Source organism: Nerophis lumbriciformis, linkage group LG34 (assembly GCF_033978685.3).
Source record: "Nerophis lumbriciformis linkage group LG34, RoL_Nlum_v2.1, whole genome shotgun sequence".
Classification (NCBI taxonomy): domain Eukaryota; kingdom Metazoa; phylum Chordata; class Actinopteri; order Syngnathiformes; family Syngnathidae; genus Nerophis; species Nerophis lumbriciformis.
This window is the reverse complement of record NC_084581.2, coordinates 6449791-6468702: the sequence shown is the minus strand read 5'-3', so window position 1 is coordinate 6468702 and position 18912 is coordinate 6449791. Positions and strand designations below refer to the sequence as shown.

The window sequence follows — 18912 nt, the reverse complement described above, 5'->3', positions numbered from 1 at the left end:
TCACCGGACACTTCATTAGGTACAGGTCTAAGGAGATCACATATCCTAGCAATATCTGTAATCTTTGTACAGATTGTTCTCAGTCATTATATTGTGTACCTAATCAAGTGTCCAGAAAGGTACAGGCAGACCTGAGGTATGTGGTGTAGTGTCACATGCACACATAATAAATGCTGCTTATGTGAGTGTCATGAACATAAGTATGCAAAAAGTATTGTCAGGTTGCACACAATACAGGAATGTCGCTGAGTGAAGATGATCAACTCACCACAGAGGAAGGAATGAGAACAGACATGAGAAAAAGTGTCTCAGCCTGGAAGATGAAGGAGGCGCGTACACGCCGCTGTGCACACGGCAGCCTCCGATATAAATGCCACACACACACACGCGCACACACACACACACACACACACACACACACACACACACACACACACACACACACGCATGCATGCAGAGGTGCGGCTGACTGCAGGCGGGAAGGAGGAATGTGTGTGGAATGACGAGGTGAGGAGGCGAGGGGCGCGTGCACGTGAGGGAATGATGACAGCAAGGCAAACATACTGGAATAGCGACAATGGCGACTCTCTCCTCCGCTCTTCTTCTTCTCCGTGATGGGGAATGTGTCCTCTGTGTCTCTCTACCTGCTCTCTCTCCCTCTCTCTCTCTCTTTTGTCGCGCTATCTGTCCATGCCTTCACTGGAGGGAGGAGAGAGAAGATGAAGGGGAGGAGAGGGAAGGGGGAGCCAGACAGACACAGAGAGGGGGAGGAAAAGGAGGAGGAGGAGAATAACGATGATGAAGATGGTAGAATCAGACACTGCAGTAGCAGCAGCAGCAGAAGAAGAAGAAGAAGAAGAAGGTTTAGCTCCCTTGCGTGCTCTTCTTCATCCTCCTTTCGTTTTGAGTTGCGGGGGCGCGCACGCAAGCGGCGCCTGCAGGACACACGGCGGGGGCGCGCATGCTCATCTGTCTCCCTCTCTGTGCTCCCAGCGTGTGCACGTACGTGCACAGTACTGCTAGTGCACCAGCCTCCCAGTGGGAACAAAGAACTACTTTTTGGTCAGTTTTAGGATTGATAGTGGGACCAATCAGATCCTTGAAAGTACATTCAAGGACAGAGGTGAGAACACCATTAAAAATGACCATGTTAATTAGTTTTCTTTCATGTCTTTGGCGCTAACGATAAACATGTTTTGTTAAGTTGAGCCGAGTTTACATGAGCAACCATTTAAGTGACAGAGACATAGAAAAACTCCAAAAGAGTAAAGAAGTGCAGCATGGTACAAATGTCACAAGTGTACGCTGTGGGGTGGCCATCCGCCTTGACAGATGATTGAAAAACTGAGGAGAAGCTTATAAAGAACAGAGAAAGAGAGAGAGAAATAAGAGAGAATAACTTTCTCAAGACCGGTATTGAGCTCTGGTCGCCTCCTCTTCCTTCACTTACACGCTTTCTCTTTTCCTCTCCTTGGCGTTCCCATCTTCCCTCTGATGGCAGCCAGGAGTGATCTGAGGACAGAGAGAGAGAGAGGTTGATAGAGCGAGCTTCAGGAGACCACACTGACCCACTTAAATAAAACATGGATTTGGTTCCTCGTCGCACTTCACTTTTCACATCATGGTCAAAAAGGTTGAAGAAGATGAGGTCTAAGTATTAGTCCAACAAAACATCATTAGCTTCACTGTCCTTGCCGTGATGCTGGCAGACAACGGTTATATATAAGAGCCAGTTTGAAAACTGTGCTGCCCCCTGCTGGCCGTGTTAAAGCTTTTTAGTATTTCTAATATTGCGCAACTCTACTTTTATTCCTGCCCAAAACAACACATCAGTGATTTAACTGTGATAAATGACTCAGTCTTGTTGTTATTATCTGGACGGTTATCTCCAAGCACGCAGACACTTAATCACATGAGTGTGCACGCCTGCAGTACTGTCGGTGTGTGCTGCTAATAAGTTGTTTTAACAGCCTGCAGCCTCCAGGGGGACAAAGTCAAAATTACTGCGGGGGCCAGATAAGAGCGCCAAGATGGCTGCTGCAGACTGCTCCCCCGGCAGTGTGCATGGGCGGTGAGCGCTGCACTTTGCCCTGATAGATCTCTCCAGATGGTGCTGGAGAATGCCAGCGTCTGACTTTTTTTTCTTCCAATTTACAAATGAAATCATATATGCACAAACACAACTAACCAACTTTCATTGTACTTGTCATTTTGAAAAACACCTTCTCGACTGCACCAACAGCCATCTTGTCTTAGCAAACTGCACATAGCGGGTTTTATTGCCTCACATTGTCAAAACTGCTACCATGTCATGAGAGACATGAGAGTTAGGCTAAATCACATGTAATTTACAACATGAGAGTAAACTTGTGTTGAAACATTTAGCGAATGACATAACAATAGTAGTAATAGTCGTAATAGTAACCTGAGAACTACAAGAATACTGGTCCTGAATCTTGATATGACAGCCATGATAACAAACCACAACTCTGACATGAGAGCCTCGAGAGTCAAACATGCCATGAGAACCCTAAAAGGCAAACCTGAAGTGAGAGCCATGACAATTTAAATCATGCCAGGGGAACCATAAGAGTACTTATCCTCAATAATGACATTGGCACCATGAGAATCGACCACAACTCTGACATGAGAGTTAGAGAACCAATCATGCAATGAGAACAGGGACATGAGAATCAACCGCAATCACTCTATCAAAGTCGACAATGACATGAGAGCCATGGGAATCAATTAAAAAGAGCACACGACTTGTCCAGGTTGTACCCTGCCTTCCGCCCAAGTGCAGCTGGAGGCCTTCCTCCTGCAAGAGAGGCGAGAGCAGGGGTGTCAAACCTGTTTTCATTGAGGACCACATCGCAGTTATGGCTGCCATCAAACGGCCGCTTGTAACAGCGAATAATGTAAAACTTTGCCTACGTATTATTATTTTTTAACGTACACTGTAAAAAATATATATATTTTAGAGTAAAAAACTGGCAACTCAGTCACCAGAATTTACTGTAAAAAAAAATTAAAATATATATATATATATACTGTATATATATATATATATATATATATTCTTTTTTTTTCTTCCATATATTACTGTAAATGGAAAAACAGTACCACTGTTTTATTTATGCAAAAAATTAGCAGCGTAAATTCCAGAATGTTACTGTACAATTTATGGTGTTTTTTTTTTACAACCAGTTTTTTGCTGTGAAAAATATGGTACCATTTTTTCCATTTACAGTAATACCACTTAAAAACAACCATAGATTTTACAGTAAAAAAATAGCAGCTCAGTCGACAAAATTTTACTGTAGAAAACAGTGGCAGTTTTTCCAATTTAAAAATACCGTAAATGTTATTGTAAAATCTATTGTCATTTTACAGTGTAGAATTTGATGGATAACTTGCTTTGGAATCATAAGACAAGCATATATTTAAGTATTTGTTTTTGTTTTGACACAAAAATTGTTTGGAAATTATGATAGTGTAATATTTGTTGAAAAATTGGACACTATTAAAGGTTAAAAAGGTATGCAATTTCATGCAGTACATATATTTTTTCTGTAAAAGTGGAAAAAACAAATACATTTAGTGAGGAAATATAAGATACTTTATTGACACAAATTATTTCCAGATGCCCGCGGGCCATTTACAATGATGTGGCGGGCCAGATATGGACCCCAAGCCTTGAGTTTGACACCTGTGCTATAGAGTGTCAATCATGATATGAGTGCCATGAGAATCAACCAAGACTCCTACATGAGAACCACGATAATCAATTGCAATCATGCCAAAGCAATGAGCCATTTCATGAGCCATTAGAATCAACTGCATTCTTAACATGAGATCCAAAAGAGGATCAATTATGCCCTGAGAACTATGAAAGGCAAAAGTGTGATAAGAGCCATGAAAACTAAGTTTAGTAAATTCCTCATTGTTGATATTTACTGTATTGGTATTGGAATTTATGATGATGTCATCACACTGCACACTGTCATTGGATGTTTGAATGAATAGAATATCATTGAAATTGAGATTAAAATAAAAAGAATGAACAGAATAGCATAGAACTGAAGATAATATAAATCAATAGAATATAAATCAATAGAATAGGTATAAATGGAAATCCATTGAGAGAAGTCAAGTGTTGACAAAGTTCAAACACTTCACCTGTTGTCACTTTGAAAAGGAAGGTAATCAGTGGGAGTAGACATCCAGGTGGGAAGATGAGCTATGGAACATCACACAACACAACACTTGTCTATGATCAACACAAATATGTCACGATGTTACGCGAGATGATACACAACAAACCGTGATTCTTTTTGTATGCTGGCGACACACAAATGGACTGGTGTGTCTGTGATGCTATGTGTGTGAGTGTAACATTAGCAGCAAGAGAGATATTTATTTTACTTCACTCTCCCTCAATTTTAAACACATAAGTGACTGCTTCTACTTCTGCACACATTATCATCATCATCATCATCATGATCATCACAGCCTTATACCTCACAGAACCTCACTGCGCACACACACACCCACATCCACACTCACGCACGGCACACACACACACACACACACACACACACACACACACACACGCACACACACACAATCTATTCATCCATCCATCCATTTTCTACCGCTTGTCCCTCTCAGGGTCACGGGGGTGGCTGAAGCCTATCCCAGCTGCATTCGGGTGGAAGGCGGGCTACACCCTGGATAAGTCACCACCTCATTGCAGGGCCAACACAGACAGACAACATTCACACTCACATTCACACACCATTCAAGCTAATGTAATTACAAATGGGTCCGAGATGAGGGACCAGACAAAAAGCAGCTCGAAGACCTTCATGAAGAAGAAAAAACGAGCACTCAGATTTCCCTCACCCGGACGCCCAGCCCAAAGAGGCAACGTGGGTTCCCCCCCTCCAATGGGCTCACCACTCATAGAAGGGGACATAGAGTTCAGGTACAGTGTGAGCTGGGCGGAAGCCGAAGGCAGGGCCCTTGGCAGTCCGAACCTCGGCTACAGAAGCTAGCTCTTGGGACGTGAAACGTCACCTCGCTGGGAGGGAAGGAACCTGAGAGGAGAAGTTCTGGCTAGATATAGTCGGACTCACTTTGGCGCACAGCAAGGGCTCTGGAACCAGTTCTCCCGAGAGGGGATGGACTCTCTTCTACTCTGGCAACAGGCTGGGGTGGCAATTCTTGTTGTACGTTGGTGTTTAACCCAGTAGATGAGAGGGTAGCTTTCCTCCGCCTTAGGGACTGTGGACTGTTGTTCGTGCTCAGAGTAACCGCCCTTTTTGGATTCCCATGAGGGAGTACTATAGATTGCTCCCTCAGGTGATTCCCTTGTTCTGCCGGGTGACTTCAACGCTCACATTGGCAACGACAGTGAAACCTGGATAGGCGTGATTGGGAGGAATGACCGCCCGGATGTGAACCCGAGTGGTGTTTTTGTTATTGGACTTTTGTGCTTTTGTCCATAACAAACACCATGTTCAAACATAAGGGTGTCCATACGTGCACTTGGCACCAGGACACCCGAGGCCGCAGCTCCATGATCGACTTTGTGGTTGTGTCATCGGATTTGCAGTCTCATGTTTTGGACACTCGGGTGAAGAGAGGGGCGGAGCTTTCTACCGATCACCACCTGGTGGTGAGTTGGCAGGCCCCAACGCTTTGTGAGGGTCTGCTGGGAACATCTAACAGATTCTCCCGTCAGAGAGTTTCAATTCCCACCTCCAAAAGAACTTTGAACATGTCACGAGGCACTGAACATTGAGTCAGAGTGGACCACGAGGCGGCCAATCTGAGCTGTGGCCGCAAGGTGGTTGGTGCCTGTCATGGCGGTAATTCTAGAACTCGCTGGTAGACACCAGCAGTGAGGGATGCCGTCAAGCTGAAAAAAGAGTCCCATCGGGTCCTTTTGGCTCATAGGACTCCGGAGGCAGCAGGCAGGCACTGACAGGCCAAGTGGTGTGTGGCTTTGGCGGTTGCGGAGGCAAAAATTCGGACATGGGAGGAGTTCGGGGAAGCCACGGAAAACGACTTGAACTGCTTTGATGCGGTTCTGGACCACCATTCGCCACCGCAGGAGGGGGGAGCAGTGCACTGGGATGGTGTGCTGCTGACATCGACTCAGGATGTTGTGGATCTGTGGAGGGAATTCTACGAAGTCATCCTCAATCCCACCTACACATCTTCCTATGGGGAAGCAGTGCCTGGGGGTGGAGGGTTCTGCTATTTCTGGGGCTGAGTTTTCCAAAAAGCTCCTTGGTGGCAAGGCCCCGGGGGTGGATGAGATCCGGCCACAGTTCCTTAAGGCTCTGGATGCTGTGGGGCTGTATTGGTTGACAAGACTCTGCAACATTGCGTGGACATCGGGGGCGGTATTCTGGATAGGCAGACCGTGGTGGTGGTTCCTCTCTTTAAGAAGGGGAACCGGAGGGTGGGCTCCAACTATCGTGGGATCACACTTCTTAGCCTTTCCGGTAAGGTCTATTTAGTTGTACTGGAGAGGAGGCTACGAACCTCGGATTCAGGAGGAGCAGTGTGGTTTTCCTCAAGAAACTGTGGACCAGCTCTATACTATCGGCAGGGTCCTTGAGGGCATATGGGAATTTGCCCAACCAGTCTACATGTGCTTTGTGGACTTGGAGAAGGCATTCGACCCTGTCCATCAAAAGTCCTCTTGAGAGTGCTCAGAGCAGATGGGGTATCAGACTGTTTGATTGTGGCGGTCCGCTACCTGTATGATCGGTGTCAGAACTTGGTCCGCATTGCTGGAGAAAAGGTCGGAACGATTTTCAGTGAGGGTTGGACTCTGCCGGGGCTGCCCTTTGTCACCAATTCTGTTCATAACTTTTATGGACAGAATTTCTAAGCGCAGTCAGGGAGTTGAGGGGATCCAGTTTGGTGGCTGCAGGAATAGGTCTCTGCATTCTGCAGATGTTGTGGTCCTGATGGCTTCATCTGGTCAGGACCTTCAGCTCTCACTGTATCGGTTCGCAGCCGAGTGTGAAGCGACTGGGATGAGAATCAGCACCTTCAAGTCCGAGTCCAAGATTCTCGTCCATAAAAGGGTGGAGTGTCATCTCCGAGTTGGGGAGGAGATCTTGCCCCATGTGGAAGAGTTCATGTACCTCAGAGTCTTGTTCACGAGTGAGAGAAGAGTGAATCATGAGATTGACAGGAAGATTGGTGTTGTAAAGAAGGAGCTGAGCCAGAAGTCAAAGCTTTCAATTTACTGGTCGCCTTACGTTCCCATCCTCACCTATGGTCATGAGCTTTGAGTTTTGATCACGTGTACAAGCGGCCGAAATGAGTTTCCTCCGTTGGGTGGCGGGGCTCTCCCTTAGAGATAGGGTGAGAAGCTTTGTCATTCGGGAGGAACTCAAAGTAAAGCCGCTGCACCTCCACATCAAGAAGAGCCAGATGAGGTGTTTAGGGCACGTACTTCTGGTAGGAGGCTACGGGGAAGACACAGGACACGTTGGGGAAACTATGTCTCCTGGCTGGCCTGAAAACGCCTCGGGATTCCCCGGGAGGCGCTGGGGAGAGGGAAGTCTGGGCTTCTTTGCTCAGGCTGCTGCCCCTGAGACCCGACCTCGGATAAACGGAAGAAGATTATTGAATGAATGAATTAATGAATTCTAAAATTAACATTTGTAGCTTTTAATAATCTTTTTCCTTACTCATCATTCTTTCTGTTCTCTATTGTTTCAATAAAGTTGAGTTGAAATCAAATTCTAACCTTTGTTACTAATAAGGTTGGACTATATTTGTTACGTTTGGAACGCATGGCTGCGATGGTTGTGTTCTCTCGGATGCAGTAGGAAAAGCAGGAGCAGCGTGCAGGTGTCTGTTTTAATTCTTCGAGGCAGGACAAAAATACAAAAACTCAAGACGCATCGATAAGCCATGACCCCTTCAATTGGGCCGTAGCGACGGAGAGCATGAGGGTCGTGACAGCACCGTAGTTAAGTTCCAAACGAAAAATGTCCCCCTGCAGTTCCTGCACCACCCTCTTGGCTACCGGGTTCTTGTTCACGTTCTTTGCACCAGAGGTGTGGACTCGAGTCACATGACTTGGACTCGAGTCAGACTCGAGTCATGAATTTGATAACTTTAGACTCGACTTGACAAAATGTAAAAAGACTTGCAACTCGACTTAGACTTTAACATCAATGACTTGTGACTTCACTTGGACTTGAGCCTTTTGAATTGACATGACTTGACATGACTTGCTACTTTCCCCAAAACCCAAAGATGAAAAAGTTATTCGGGAGCGCTCCGTATTTTTCATTGTGTACTTGTCTATCAGCGTTGCGTGTGTCAGCGTGTGTGCTCTCAGTACAACAGCCAATCAAATTAGATCTACTTTGTTTTCATCACACAGCATTCATCCAATCAAATTGCAGGACAACCAACGAAGAAGACATGTCCAAACCACACGCCAGTGAACAAAAAATGATACCTAAAATAATTTCGTTTGGGTATAAAAATTACGAGGTGGTCAACACAAAACGGTTTGCAGTATGCAACACATGCGGTTCGAAAATTACTGATGGAGAGGCAACAACTTCCAACTTCGTCCGGCATTTGAAGTTGCACAAAGAACGGTAAGTTTTGAATGTAAGATAACGTTTATTGGCTAAGTAACGTGACTTTTATTTGCTGTGTAGTTAAATCAGTGAGGCTGTAAACTCACTGCTAACGTTATAACGTTATTGCAAACACGGGAATCTGTTGCAGTTCACTACCTTATTCATACTTTTTGTTCAGTGATTTTTTTTAAGCAGGGTTACGTTAGTCAATATATCACACGTAACGTTAGACGGCGGTCAGCAGCACCGCGTATTTTAGCCACCTAAAAAAAGACAAAAATAGTAAAATAAAGGTCAGTTAAAATGTATACTATATTATGAATATGTGTACCGTTTTAGCTAGCTTTCTGACATACTGTTGGTTGTTTACCTCAGTGGTCCCCAACCACCGGGCCGCGGCCCGGTACTGGTTCGTGGATCGATTGGTATCGGGCCGCACAAGAAATAAAATTTTTTTTTCTTCTTTTTTTAATTAAATCAACATAAAAAACACAAGATACACTTACAAGTAGTGCACCAACCCAAAACAACTCTCTCCCCCCTTTTGTTCTGGGCATTGAACATGAAGACTCTTCCTTCACTGTTCCGAGTGGCCATGAGAGTCTTGGCAGTGCCTGCCTCCAGTGCTCCAGTGGAGCGAGTTTTCAGCCATGGTGGCAGCATACTACGTCCCCATCGTGCACAAATGACTGACAGACTCTTGGCTAATTTGGTCTTTTGCAAATGCAATGCAGCATAGGGCCCTGACATATAAAAAGTACAACTTTTTTGTTATGTTCACGTATATGTCATGTTTTTTCAATGTTAACACTTTTGTACAAATAAGTACATTTGCACTTTATTTTTCAATTTGTTTGTTCTGTAAAGGAATGAGTTAATGTTTAAAATGACAGGTTAATAGTGCTATTATAAAGTGCAATGTCAGCACAATTTTCTTTCCTGCAATTTAAAATGCACTTGTTTTAATAAATAAATACAGCGTTTGAAAAGCATACACAATCTGTGTTAATATATTAGTCTGTGGTTAAAAGGACTTGAAAGGACTCGAAACCCAAAATGCAGGACTTAGGACTTGACTTGAGACTTTCCAGTCTTGACTTTGGACTTGACTCGGGGCTTGCCTGTCTTGACTCGGGACTTGACTCGGACTTGAGGGCAATGACTTGAGACTTACTTGTGACTTGCAAAACAATGACTTGGTCCCACCTCTGCTTTGCACTCCCTACCTCAATCAAAAGCCGGTGTCGTGCCAGCAGGTCACCCACAGCCAGAGCCGCAAACTCCGTAACCGGGTCAGTCCTGATCACAGGCCATCTAAGGGGCACAGGCCCAGGCAGAGGCGCAGTAAGACTTCCCTCAGGGTAAATTGGCGTTCACCCTCAATGAGAGCAGAGAGTGTGAAAGTGACACACTCCCTAACCGCAACAATGAATTTCCTGTTTTGCCTCATTACGTCAGCAGCGATGCAACGAAGTCGCTGGTGGACTGTGTTCCCACAAAGGTTGGGGCTTTATGCAACGCCACACATTAATGACAGCCCTCGGTGACACGAGATATGGCGCCGTCCATGTCCAACGTGAAGAAGCAATGCCCCAACACAGTCCTTAATTGGCTCGCCGTAGAGTGGTCCAACTTAATATGAAGAGACGTAAGCAAGCCGTCAAGTTCAGCTCAGAGCACAATAATACACTTCTACATGGGGGTCATCGGTGTATGTCGACAGACAACCAGGAGGCCAGCCTTGCCTAGCGTGGCAATATTCAGGTAGCGCTTGACGTTACAGACAGTCGTAAGCTTCCTTGACGGTCATGTCCCCTGTCGCAGGTGGGCGCCAGTGTGCCTGAGGAACGGGCACTCGGCCTGCAAGGTCAACCAAGCCGACCTTATGGTGAAAGAGAGCTACTGGGCACCGAACACAAAGTTGTTGATAGTGATGTGCGCACAGCCGAGCCCCCCGTGCTGTGAGTGAATGTGCACCCCTCGCACCTTTTTCGTGTTGTCACACTCTGGGGCATTGCGTCTGGCGAGGTCCGAGGGGAGAATGGACGCACACGCCACTTGCCTGACATGCACCAGGTAGCGGCTGGCCATTAATAGGAACGAGACTCGCTGAGAACTCGCCCTTACATAATTTTTCGAAGGCCTGAACGCACAGTTTGCTATCCGTGAGCACACATGTCTTGAGGGTGGACTATATGATGTTGGGGGTGAAGTGTTTCACCAAAGCTACTATTGACAAAACCTCCACCTCTCAGTTTAGACAGGAAGTTAAGTTTTTTATGCAGTAAAAGTATCCCGCTAGTTTGACTGTATCACCAGGTGTGATGTAATGGGTGGCTCCCCACCCCGGGCTCCCTGGCAGCTCCATCGGTAAACACCCACAATTGGTCAGCTGGACGCAGCAGTGATATTGCCTGAACCGACGATAACGACTCTTTGGTGCAGTGGAAGACGCATGCCAGCTTGTCTGTCCAATGTGCGGCCTCTTTTGACTCGTGTCTTGCCACCACGTCGTCAAGGGGGAAGAGTATTGTAGAGCAGCCCTTGAGCACACGGGCTGGCATTTTGTATGCGCCAATGAATGAGCGCATGACCATAACTGGTAAGCAGCAGGCAGACAATGTAGCGGCCCAATGTGGGCTCGCTTGTATAGTCCCCTGAAGCCACACCTAGTCCAGGAAAGTAGTCTCCACGGGTGCCACAGTGTTTTTGGTGGAAGAGAGGTTCAACCCACAGGCAGGACCTTTTCCCACACAGACATCAACTCTTTTACATTGTCGGCCCCGCAGCCAAAGTCATCAGCAATCTTAGCCACGCACCCCTACTCCAGGACGTCGAAGACTCGGCATGTCAGCTACTCCTATGCAGTCTTCGATCCCGGCATGACCATGGCGCAACACATGTACACCCGGACACCCTTGAATGGTGTGATGATGTTGCAGTACTTCCATGAGTCCCTGGACAGCGGGATCTGGTAGAAGGCCTTAGTGAGGTTGGTTGCAATGGCCTTAGCAAGGGTTGGGGCTTGCTTTAACGGCCAATGTCAGTAAATGCCATGACATGTCGGAACCCACCGCTAAGCTTCTTGATTAGTTGACATACTCCAAAAGATGCGCCAACTTCCCTTAGGCTTTAGGAACTCAGCCATCCCCTCCAGTGCAGCTGGCCTCTAGAGTACTGCGGGATGCTTCTCTTACGCTGTGGTGGCTGGACGGGACCCACATTCACTCTCGTCTGGAAGGGACCTGCAGCGGTGTTATATCCTTTAAAGAATGGGCTGAAGATGTCTCCGTACTCACTGTGCTGCGCCCGAAACCGGTCTCTAACAGAGGGGGGCATGATGCAGTTTGGGTCTACTGTAATGAGATCGAATGAGGCTGCCAAACAGAGAGGGCTACCGTGGGCACGCACCGGCGACACAGAGAGTGCCCGAGTCTCAGAGGCAAGGGCATAGTCACATGGACGCTGCACAGGTGATGGTCTTTACGAATGTGCTGTGGGAAACGGCTCTGGCGCGGCACACCCTTTTTTTTTTTTTTTGTCCTGTCCAGCTTCTCAGGCAAATCATATAGTTGATATAGATGCCCATGTCGGCTGTTCAGATTTACTTTACAAAAGAGAAGTGTAGGATACTTCTCTTGTTGCCTTATTTGTATTTGACTTTATTAAATGTATTTATATTATCATTTGGTGCAGCCGGGCCGGAGCAGACAGAGGGGGAAATTGTGGGGACAAGAGGGGGATTAGACAGAGAGACAAAAACAACAACAGCAAACACAACAACAACAACAATAGAGCAACATCAGCAAATACGACATGTACAAATATGATGGTAAAAGTAATAGCAAATAAGCAGTTAGCGAAAATAAAAAATACAGAAATGACAATGAGCATTATTACACTACAGATGGAGCAATACAAATACCAATAGAAATAGCACTATTGATAATGAACAATACCAATACTTTACCTTTATTATCAACAATACAGTTGTTCAAATGCAACAATACATATACGTAATGATAACTTGAGATACGAAAGAATGCAGAAAAATGGAGGAGGAGAAAGAGAAGCAACCTACATTAACCTTGTAGATTGTTATAGTAACAATAGGTTAAGCTTTGTCCGTGTGCCATGTGTTATACCCAGTTTACCCTAGGGCAACAACGTTAATATATGTCAACGTTAATATATGTGATTATGGGCGAGTGTATGTATGCATATGTACTTGTATATGTACAGAATGTGTATATGTGTTTGTACAGTGAATGCATATGTACAGAATGTGTATATGTGTTTGTACAGTGAGTGTATATGTACAGTATGTGTATGTGTATGTTTGTATATTGAATGTGCGTGTGGATGTACGAACTTTAAGTATGTAAATATGTACTGTATTTGTGTATGTATGTGGGAGCGTAGGTACCTATATATGTATGTATGTATGTGAGCATATGTGAATTTGTATGTACAATATATTCGACTCCCAGAGTGCGTGGGAGCCAAAGCACGGCCCCAGCCCCCCCGAGAGCCCAACCCACAAACAGTAGGTGTGGTGCCCAGGGAACCAGGGACCACCGCCCCCACGCAGCCAAGCCGGCCAGCGACAGGAACCCCAGAGCCCAGTCCACCGCACCGCCCCTTAGCAGTGTGGGGCACTGATGTCCATCCAACTTTCTAAAAAAAGGCTTTGTCATGAGGTTTGACCGCCAGCTCCCCAGAAAGCTCCCCATCCCGATTGTGAAGGTCCGGCAACAGCTCTAACTCAATTAAGTACATCGGCTATACAGTGGACCTCACGTGTGTGCGCCGTACAGCATGTCTGTCCATGTGAGCTGTGGGCAGGTTTAGAGCGCCAAGGAACTGCTGTGTGCATGGCTCTGACATCCTCTGTTAAATGTAACTCGTTGAAGGGCGAACGAGTGAGTGCCTTTGAGATTTTGGGCTTAATGGACGCCAACGTGCAGGGTAAATCAGCAAGGATGAGTCGAAGCCACGTGAGAATTATAGAATTATTTAACGACATTGACATTTCCTCGTCTTCATCCACGCTTGCGCTTTTATGAGAAATGCCAGAGTCTATGGTTAGCAAATTGTCATTCGCAAACGCCATTAATCGCAGCTCTCTCCCAGGGGTCTAGTTTACTGACATAAACTGGAAGCCAAAAAGGAGTCGAAATGAAAGCCATATCATGTCCATAGAGGTGGAGTTCTTGACAATGGTGTGGCGTGAAATCACCAGGCAGTAATTAGCGATCTGACTTTCTGCTCCTTGGAGCGCTGTTGTCGGGAGGGATGTCCCCTCTGTCATCCACAAAGCCTCTGCATGGCGCGGTCAGTGTCTCCCATGTCACACCATCAACCAGGAAGGGGGCGAATTGTATATGTAATGTTCTGGCGCCCGTTGTCAGAAATTGACCATCCCAACTTCGGACAGGCACCATTGCTTTGGGGCCCTGTGTAAGCTAGCCATGCTGTCCGAGCAACAATCTGCGCACCACGGTGGAAATGTAGACCACAATGCAGCTCCCTAAAGGAAAATAAGGAAGGAAAAAAAACGTGCTGGACACTCTAAAAATAGCTTCGTGTGTAGATGTGAGTCCGATACACGCTGAAACCATGTTAGTAAGGTAGGACTATATTAGTAGTATAATAACTTCAAGCACATACATGACTCGAGTGATGTTTAATAATGAACATGCAGGACAAAACAGGAAGAGACAAACGCGAGCACCCAACAACTGCCGGGTTAGCACCCGCCCACAACAGCTCGCCCCACACACACACATAACTACAGTAGCGCTTCTCCTCACCTCCTTACATGCTTTTTTGTCACACACGCACACCAACACAAATGCATAGTCACGTGACATTTAAGTTTGTTATGTCGTGCTAGGAATATGGGAATTAATCAGGAAGTCAGGATGAGGACATTGGAGAATGTCAATAATTCATCTGCACAACTAAGGGAGCCGCCATCTTATGTAGGTCACTTTTCATCTGCCGCCACCGTGTGCTAACGATGCTGATGCTTCAAACGCTTTGTACTTTCAAAATATTTGATGCTAAATTTTTTTACCAAATTGTGCTGAGTCAGGGCTGGAAAGACAGCGTGTGACTAGCAGGGAGCTGTGTTTTAAAAAAACTTCCTAGAAATGTGGAACATGCGAGTGGAGGTCTAACCTGCGATCTTTATGATGAGAGGATGAAGAAGACGAGGGACTCATCTCATCCATGTCCTTGCTGCTGATGCTGCCGGGAAGGGGCGGCTGTCTCCATGAAAACAGTCAGCCATTTTCGAAGTGACACTTCTAGCTGATGCATTGAGAGAGACCTGCAAACACACACAAAAATGGTCAAATGTTGAACAAATAATAACTTTTGGGGAACTCCACCTGAGTGACGTGTAGAGAACATTAGCAGCTCGGGATTGGGTCTGGGAAGGAGTGAGACCAAAATTATGCAAAGGAGAACTTCTTCTAGGAGATGCTAACAGCTAGTAGCTTCTTAGACCTGAGCTAGGATGTACACAACAACAGTTGTAATGTTTTAAGTGTCTTCTGCAGCAAACGTGTAAGATGGCACCATGCAGAGAGTAAGGCAAGGCAAGTTTATTTATAGAGCACAATTTGTACACAAGGTAATTCAAAGTGCTTTACAGAAAATTACAATAATGCAAAATTAAAAATTAAAATAATTATAGAAATAATCATAGTTCAAATAAAAAACATAGAATAAAATAGTCATAAAAACTATTATAATTCAAATTCGAATTTAAACATTGCCAGTGTTGAGGCCTGTCTCACATTTTCAGAAAGACTATTCCAGATTTTAGGAGCATAAAACTGAAACGCAGGCTCGCCATGTTTGGTCCTGACTCTGGGCACCAACAGTGGACCACTCCCTGAGGTTGTCAGAGCCCAAGATGGTTCATATGTCTAAAACATGTCAGAGATGTACTTTGGCACAAGACCGTGAAGAAACTTGTACAAAAGCAGAGCTGTTTTAAAGTCAATTCTCTGAGCAACAGGAAGCCGGTGCAGTGACCTGAGCACTGGACTAATATGGTCATATTTCCAGGTTCTAGTCAGGACTCAAGCAGCAGCCTCTATGGATGTACTGCAGCTGCTTTACAGCTGGTTTAGAGATCCCAGAGAGAAGGCCATTACAGTAGTAAACTGCTGGAGAAAAAAAGCATGGATTAGTCTTTCTAAGTCTGATTTAGATATTATTCCTCTGATTTTGGCAATGTTTTCATGTGTTAAAAAGCTGCTGATGTTATTGACTTAATGTGGCTCTTGAAGTTCAAGTTTGACTCAATTATTACCGCCAGATTTCTAACCTGATTATTTGTTTTCAGGGAGAGAGTCTAAAGGTGACTAATAATAATGTATCTTTGCTTTTGTGGGTCAAAGACAATGATTTCTGTTTTGTCTGAGTTGAGATAAAGAAAATTGTTTTGCATCCACACATTGATCTTCTCCATGCAGTGAAAAAGGGAATCAACAGGCCGACGTTCACCTTCCGTCAGTGACACGTAGATCTGAGTGTCATCTGCGTAGTTGTGGTAGGACTCTTTGAAGCTGTGTATCAGTTGACCTAGGGGCAGCATGTACAGATTGAACAATAGGGGTCCCAGAATCAAGCCCTGAGGAACCCCACAGGTCATAGCCCTTTGGTCAGAGACACAGTTACAAATTTCAACAAAGTATGTCCTGTGATCAAAATAGGACTTAAAGCAGTTAAGAGCAGAACCGGATATTCCCACATAGCGCTCAGGTCCAGCAGTTCTGCGTCTGTTTTAAGGTAGATATCATGAGGTGTGCTCATTATGCAGGAATATGCAAAAAAAAGGTTAATTTCAGCTTCATGGAAGCAAAAGAAGCTTCTCGCGGTTCCTGCGTCAGCTTACTCGCTTGGGAACGACTTCCTGCTGATGAAAGGACATCAAGCTGAACCTCTCTCCGTTTCCATGGGAGGTGAGATCCTCGTCTCCTGTTTGGGATTCAGGTCGGTTGCCTCACTGTGTCTTAGCCCGCTGCAGACCTGAGCGGAATTTTTAAGAGTCAGTAGACATCCGCAGTGGCCCACTTATAACAGGACCAACTGTGACAAAATCTGGTTCCTCAAAGTGGTGATCAGCAACCTCTTCTGGAAGTTTTTTAATTTTCAAAGAACAAATTGAAGATTTAACTCTCAAAAAGTTGGACTTGAGAGTAGGCGTCATCCTTCCTTCCTTCTTGTTAGGAATTCTACTTCACAAAATGGCCGAGGGCTGGCCCAGCGTGCCAAACCTTCCGCAAGGGCCCTCATTGATTCTCCCTCCTCGCTCTGTGATAATGAAGCCCCGAATGAGCAGAACCTGCCAACTGGACCGGGCAGCGTGGCAGAGGCCTAACTGGTAACTGACCTTGCTGAGCAGTGGCTTCATCTTCCTTCTTAAAGGTCATCTCATCTCCTCCGCTGCAATTGTAGCACGGAATATACACGGGAAAAATCGTTCTGGAAAAACAGACATGTCATGTGACGCTCGGGAGGAAGCGGGGACGTTGTCATGGAAACAGATGTCACATGGCAATGACTCCTAAGCAGCAAGTTACTTTCAGTTGTGAGCAACGAAGAACTGTGAGAGAACAAAGATGCCGCTTGTGTCCAATGGTGACCTCAGCTCAAACTGACTGAGCTCCACTAGTAATCTTCATCTCAAGTTTTATTTCGTGGCCATGAGGGCTGAGGACATTCGCCAGCGGCGCTCGCTGCCCGTCAGTCTCAGGATGCGTCGACCTCTACAGAACACCACGCTCTAAAAAGTGAAATATTTCTTGACTTCCTCAACATTTTTCCGTCTTTCTTCCCTCCAGCGGGGCTCTGGTGTTGCGGTGCCAGCAAAAGGAGGAGCGGTAGAAAACGAGGCTCAGCCGGATGCCCACAGGTCACCTCTGACCTCTAACCCACAGACTGGGATGCCTGCTGCCGCATCACTGTGACCCACGCTCGCCGCGAGGAAGCCGCTGAGGTCGGAAAACTGAACCCGGGCTGCCAAGCGAGGCATAGAAGACGAAGTTAGTTAGTTTCCAATCAACACAAAAGAGCGTAGCAAGCAGGAGGAAAGGAAACAAGGCAGCAAGAAAGGGAGGACATAAGAAGACTATAAGTGTCCAACATGAGAGGCTACATCTAAATGTCAATGATGTCGTCATAGACTTCTTCAAACGTTTTTTGTTTTTGCGATCACTCGCCACATGACCCATCCAAAGATTCTTCGAAGGACAACACTCAGTGCTGTAATAACTATATAGTTATAACCATGTATACTATAGTTAAAATGTGAAGGGAGAATAACTTTTTCTCTTACGCATGTTTGTTTAATCTCTAACAAAGCTCACCAAGTCAATTTTTAGCTTCACCGTCTTAGATTTATTTTACAATGTGATTGTTTGAAGCAAAGAAATATAATTTCCTCATGGCCACAAGTAGGGAATGGGAGACATGCTGCAACATCTGACTCCTCGTAAAATGTCTGTCTTGTCCTTCTCCCCAAGAATTGATATTCTACACGAAAGGAGAGGTTGGGTTCCCAGCTGACTCCGGTTTCCATGGAAACGGTTCCTCCGCTAGCTTATCTTGATGATTATTGCTGCTGGCAAATACCTCACACCCAAGTTTCAGGTCTCTATTGTGTGTTCCTTTATGTTCCTTTCGAACTAACAATCTACAGTAATATCTAATAATATAGTATAATGACTATATGGTAGTTAGAATGCAGAAATATGATGGGAAGATGTATATACTCATTTTATTAGGTGTATGTGTATGGTAGTAATATGTGGTTAGTTTTAAAAATATTCAATTCCTTCAAATGCTAACATGAAGCCGTGCACCTAGCATGAGATGTGTCAAGGCCATGAAGTCTCCAGAAGGCTAAATAAGTCACATGTATCAATGATTTTGTTTGATTTTAGCGTCACATAAAGATGCAGGCTCTCATGAGAACATATTTGTTACTATAGGTTTCTTAAACTTGAAGAATAAAGGGAGTAAAGTCGCAGACTATATAAAAAACGTTTAAAACTCACCTTCTAGCTTCATCCTAACTGGCGGCCATGTATGTCTGCCCCGTTACCTTTACGACAGCTAACAATCTTTTTAGAGCTAATCTCCACTATATTACTGTCCGTTTGTCTTCAGAAAATTGCTATAAACAATAAATGCTCTGAATTAAATGATGAAACTTTAGCACAGCTGGCCCAAAATACACACGTTAATCTTAAAGTGCCCCCTG

The 18912-nt window shown here is 45.3% G+C and overlaps 1 protein-coding gene across 1 annotated transcript in view; it reads right to left on the bottom strand.

The window, feature by feature from the left end:
* myt1la (myelin transcription factor 1-like, a) overlaps positions 1–18875 on the bottom strand; it is a 61081-nt gene extending 42206 nt beyond the window's left edge. Inside the window, exons 1-4 of the mRNA XM_061929761.1 lie at positions 18707–18875; positions 14814–14964; positions 1451–1512; positions 565–699 (exon numbers count right to left, since the gene is read on the bottom strand). The gene's annotated coding sequence lies outside the window, so the exon portion shown is untranslated. The remainder of the gene's footprint in view (positions 1–564; positions 700–1450; positions 1513–14813; positions 14965–18706) is intronic.
* Between the last annotated feature and the right edge of the window lie 37 nt (positions 18876–18912).